This window comes from Moschus berezovskii, chromosome 11, assembly GCF_049115385.1.
Source record: "Moschus berezovskii isolate FMDL1 chromosome 11, NW_MosBer_1.0, whole genome shotgun sequence".
Classification (NCBI taxonomy): domain Eukaryota; kingdom Metazoa; phylum Chordata; class Mammalia; order Artiodactyla; family Moschidae; genus Moschus; species Moschus berezovskii.
The window spans coordinates 97,847,370-97,852,804 of NC_142470.1; positions in this window are offsets into that span (position 1 = coordinate 97,847,370).

Here is a 5,435-nt window from a genome sequence, read left to right on the forward strand (position 1 = left end):
TCAGTTCAGTTCAGTTCAGTCGCTCTTTGCTACCCCATGAATCACAGCATGCCAGGCCTCCCTGTCTATCACCAACTCCCGAAGTTCACTCAAACTCATGTCCATCGAGTCGGTGATGCCATCCAACCATCTCATTCTCTGTCGTCCCCTTCTCCTCCTGCCCCCAATCCCTCCCAGCATCAGAGTCTTTTCCAGTGAGTCAACTCTTTGCATGAGGTGGCCAAAGTATTGGAGCTTCAGCTTTCGCATCAGTCCGGCGAGTATTTACATGATTAGGAGTAGAGGAATGGGCTTCCCAGGTGGCGCTGTGCTTATCCCCTCAGGCCTGTCAGATTCTTCATGACCCCATGGACTGAGCCTGTGGGGATTCTCCAGGCAAAACTACAGGAGTGGGTAGCCATTCCCTTCTCCGGGGGATTTTCATGACCCGAGATTGAACCCAGATCTCCCGCATTGCAGGCAGATTTTTTACCGTCTAAGCCACCAGGGAAGCCCAAGAACACTGGAGTGGGTAGCCTATCCCTTTTCCAGGGGATCTTCCCAACCTGGGAATCAAACTGGGTTCTCCTGCACTGCAGGCGGATTCTTTACCAGCTGAGCTACCAGGGAAGCCCTAGTGGTAAAGAACCTGCCTGCCAATGCAGGAAACATAAGAGATGCAGATTCAATCCCTGGTTCGGGAAGATCCCCTGGAGAAGGGCATGGCAATCCACTCCAGTATTCTTGCCTGGAGATTCCCGTGGACAGAGGAGCCTGGTGGTTTATGGCCCATAGGGTCACAAAGAGTTGGACATGACTGAAATGACTGAGGATGTACGCAGGAGTAGTTATTTTAAAACATGACCCGAAGGTACAAACTATGAAAGCTAAAGTTTTACTACATCAAAAGTTAAAGATTTATCAGAGTAGTGTTTACCTTGGGAGGATTATCAACTGGGAGAGGTTACATGGAAACCTTATATAGCAGTGATGATGTGGGTGTAAAAACTCATTCATGTGTGTGCTCAGTTGTGTCCGACTCTTTGTGACCCCATGGACTGTAGCCCACTAGGCTTCTCTGTCCATGGGATTCTCCAGGCAGGAATACTGGAGTGGGTTGCCATTTCCTTCTCCAGGGGATCTTCCTGCTCCAGGGATTGAACTTGCCTCTCTTGTGTCTCCTGCACTTGCAGGTGGGTTCTTTATCACTAAGGCCACCTGTAAGTAAAATTTCTTAGAAATAATTTTTTAAAAAGATACCATGAAAGCAATTTTCAAAGAATTGACAAACTAGGAATAAATACTTACAGTATTCATGCCATACAAAATGTTAATATCTTAAGTATATAAAGAATTATTATAAATCAATAAGAAGAGTTTAGGCATCTAATAAAAATGCATCCAACAGGCAATTTACAAAAGAAGAAATACAAGTTGATAATCGACAAGAAAATATGCATAACTCACTAGTAACCAAATAAATGCAAATTTAAACCCTGTACAGCACATTTCTCACCTATTAGATTGTGAAAACTAAAAGGTTTGATGCTTCACACTGAAGAAAGAGGTGACAGGCATCCATACTAAAAACAACCCTCACAGCAAAAATATTAAACCCACACAGGCTACACAGGGACACTCCCACATAAAAATAGCCCTTCAAGACCACAAGAGATAATCGTTTCTCCTAAACTCATGGGATAAGAGAAATATAAGCAAAATGAAGAAGCAGAGGAACCACTCCCAATTAAAAGAACAAGCAAATTCCCCTGAAAGAACAGACAGTGAAGCAGACCTCTTCAGTCTAAAAGACACAGAATTCAAAAAGGAGATAATAAAAATACTGAAGGAATTAAGAAAAGCTGTTGATAAAAATGCAGATTACTGTAAAAAAAGAACTAAAAACTTTAAAGAGGAGCCAAGAAAAATTCATTTGCCAAGGAAAAAGCTGAGCTAATAGCTAATAGCAGATTCACTAATGCAGGAGAATGAATAAGTGATCTGGAAGAATAGAAAAAAAGACAAATGAAAGTGGTATAAAAGTCCTATGGGATAATATAAAGCATGACAATCTATGCAAAATAAGGATCCTAGAAGGAGAAAAGGGATCAAAACGTATTTGAAGAAATTATGACTGAAAACCTAAAGATGGAAACAAATATCAAGGTATAAGAAGCACAGAGGATGTCAAACAAGATGAACCCAAGCAGATCTACATCAAGATGTATTGTAGTTTAAGTGGCGAAAGTTAAAAAGAGGATTCTAAAGGCAGCAAGAGAAAAACAAACAGTTAATTACGGGAACCCCCATAAGGCTCTCAGCTGATTTCTCTTCAGATATGTTGCAGACCAGAAGGGAAGATAGATTTAAAGTCCTGAAAGGAATCTAGAATACTCTACCCAACAAGATAGTCATTTAGAACAGAAGGAGAGATAAAGAATTTCTAAGATAAGCAAAAACTAAAAGAATACCACAATACTAAACCTATCATAAAAGAAATATTGAAAGGTCTTCTCCAAATAGAAAAGAAACAAGAATCTAAAGAAAAGAGAAAATCACAGTTGGAAAGTAAATCACTTAAATAATCTAGTGTACAGATTTTTAAAAATTTTTTTAACATGTGAAAGTGATGATAACCAAAATGAATAGCAGAAGGACAAACATGAAAATGTAAAAAAGGACGTCAAAATCATAAAATGTGGTGGATGAGAGTAAGAAAATGTACATTTATGTACGTTTATATATATATTTTAGAATGTGCTTGAGCCTACATGACTATCAGTCTGAAGGAAGTAGATATAGTTAACATACTTGAAAAACAAGATAACCACAAATTAAAAACACACAATATGTTCACAAAAACAAAAAAGAAGAGAACACAAGCATAATGCAAAAGAAAATCATCAAATCACAAAAGGAAAAAGAAAGGAACAAGAAGAAATATAAAATCAGCTGGTAAACTAGGTTTAAAATGGCAAAAATACATATCTATCAATAATTACCTTGGAGACTTCTCTGATGGTCCAGTGGCTAAGACCCTGTGTTCCCAATTCAGGGGACCCAGGTTTGATCCCTGGCCAGGGAAATAGATCCTACCTGCTGCAACTAAAGATACAATGTGCCGCAACTAAAATCTGGGGCAGCCAAATAAATAAAAATAAATTTTAAAAAATTACCTTAAATATCAACGCTCCAATTAAAAGACAGAGTGGCAGATTGGATTAAAAAAAAGAAACCCAAGAGCCTACAATATGCTGTCTACAAGAGGCCCACTTTAGGGCAAAGGACACACATAGATTGAAAGTGAAGTGATGAAGAAAGATAATTCATGTAAGTGAAAATGACAAGGGAGCAGGGGTCACAATACTTAGACAAAATAGACTTTGAAACGAAGACCGTAAAGAAAGGTTTTTAAAAAGAGAGCTCCAAACCAAGATTTAACAGGACTCAAGAATTCTAGTGAATTCAAGCATAATTCTAGAATGGTGAAGGAGGGTTCAGGCATAGTTTGATTATACTGTCTCTTAAACTCATCGAACTCTCCTTGCTGTAAAACCATGATTATCTGGAACTTCTGATAGTCTGGATCAAGGGTTGGTGAACTGTGTCTTAAAGGGCCAGACAGTAAATATTCTAGGCTTTCAGGCCACTTGGTCCCTGTGGAAGCCAATCAGCTTCTGCGGTAGCACAGAACAGCCAGAGACATTGCATAAACATGGGAGTGGCCACATTCCAAGAAGATGATATTTGCAAAAATAGGTGGCCAGCTTGAAGGCTGCAGTTTGTCAGCCTCTGATCTAGATTCAGAACCATATTATCTTGGTTTTAAAGAAAAATTGAATTTATTAGCATTTTTCTAGACTTCTTAGTAGGTTATACTTACTGCCAAGTATTAATAACATGTGGAACAGAATATCAATCACTAAACTGCTAATATGGCCAGGGAGCTAGTCAGTTTAGTGTGAGTGGACATCAATCAGTGTTCTGGATTTTGATCCTTACAGCACCTACAAGAGGCCCAAAGTGGGCAGCCAGTATACCTCCCTACCTATGAGATCCTATGGCTACAACTGAAGAATGAGCTCTAAGAACCTAAAAGTCACCATATGGAGATCACTAAAAAAAAAAAAAAAAAATGACAGAGTTTGGAATAAAAATTGAGGGAATGTCAGTCAGTGCAAAAACATCCTGACAATCAGTAAAATATGTGTGCTGACAAAAATTCATAACATGTTTGGAGAAGAAAGATACCAAGTATTAGAAGTGGTAAACCAAATTCTGGCCCCAGAGAGGCCTTAATACTAAATCTAGAAACTAATGATGAAACTAAAAGGGCAAAACAAAATACAAGGGCAGTAGTATAACTGGCCACTTAGCTTACTGAAAGGTAGGTAAAGAATCCACCTGCCAATGCAGGAAATGCAGGTTTGATCCCTGGGTCAGGAAGATTCCCTGGAGAAAAAATGGCAACACACTCCAGTATTCTTGCCTGGGAAATCCCATGGACAGAAGAGCCTGGCAGGTTACAGTCCACAGGATCCCAAAAGATTTGGACACAAGTTAGCGACTAAACAACAACAACAAACATGTAAGTTATGGATATCACAAGAGGATAACTGCAAGCTAACTCCCAAAATGCAATTAAGAATTGAAACATTAAGTAGACCAGTCACTGCAGAAATGACACAAACCGAAAAATGTTTGGTATCTGCTGCAGCTGCTGCTAAGTCGCTTCAGTCGTGTCCGACTCTGTGCTACCCCATAGACGGCAGCCCACCAGGCTCCCCCGTCCCTGGGATTCTCCAGGCAAGAACACTGGAGTGGGTTGCCATTTCCTTCTCTGTTGGTATCAGCTTTAGAAGACTCTTTGAGAGTCCCTTGGACTGCAAGGAGATCCAACCAGTCCATTGTAAAGGAGATCAGTCCTGGGTGTTCATTGGAAGGACTGATGCTAAAGCTGAAACTCCAATACTTTGGCCACCTCATGAGACGAGTTGACTCACTGGAAAAGATTCTGATGCTGGGAGGGATTGGGGGCAGGAGGAGAAGGGGACGACAGAGAATGAGATGGCTGGATGGCATCACCGACTCTGTGGACATGAGTTTGAGTGAACTCCAGGAGTTGGTGATGGACAGGGAGGCCTGGCGTGCCGTGATTCATGGGGTCGCAAAGATTCGGACACGACTGAGCGACTGAACTGAACTGAACTGATTCCAGGTGATCTAGATGATGAGTGGGACATAGTTCTTGATGAAGTCAATGGTAGAGCTTGATAAATAACCTGATAAGGTGAGAGCTCTGAAATGGTAAGGGTGCAGCTTCCATTTACTGATACTTGCCACAGAACCCTTACTATACACCAGAAGCTTTACACACATGATTTCATTTAATCCTCACAATAGTTGTATGAAGAAACATTGTTTATGGATGAGAAAATTAAAACTTGCTTGGCCTT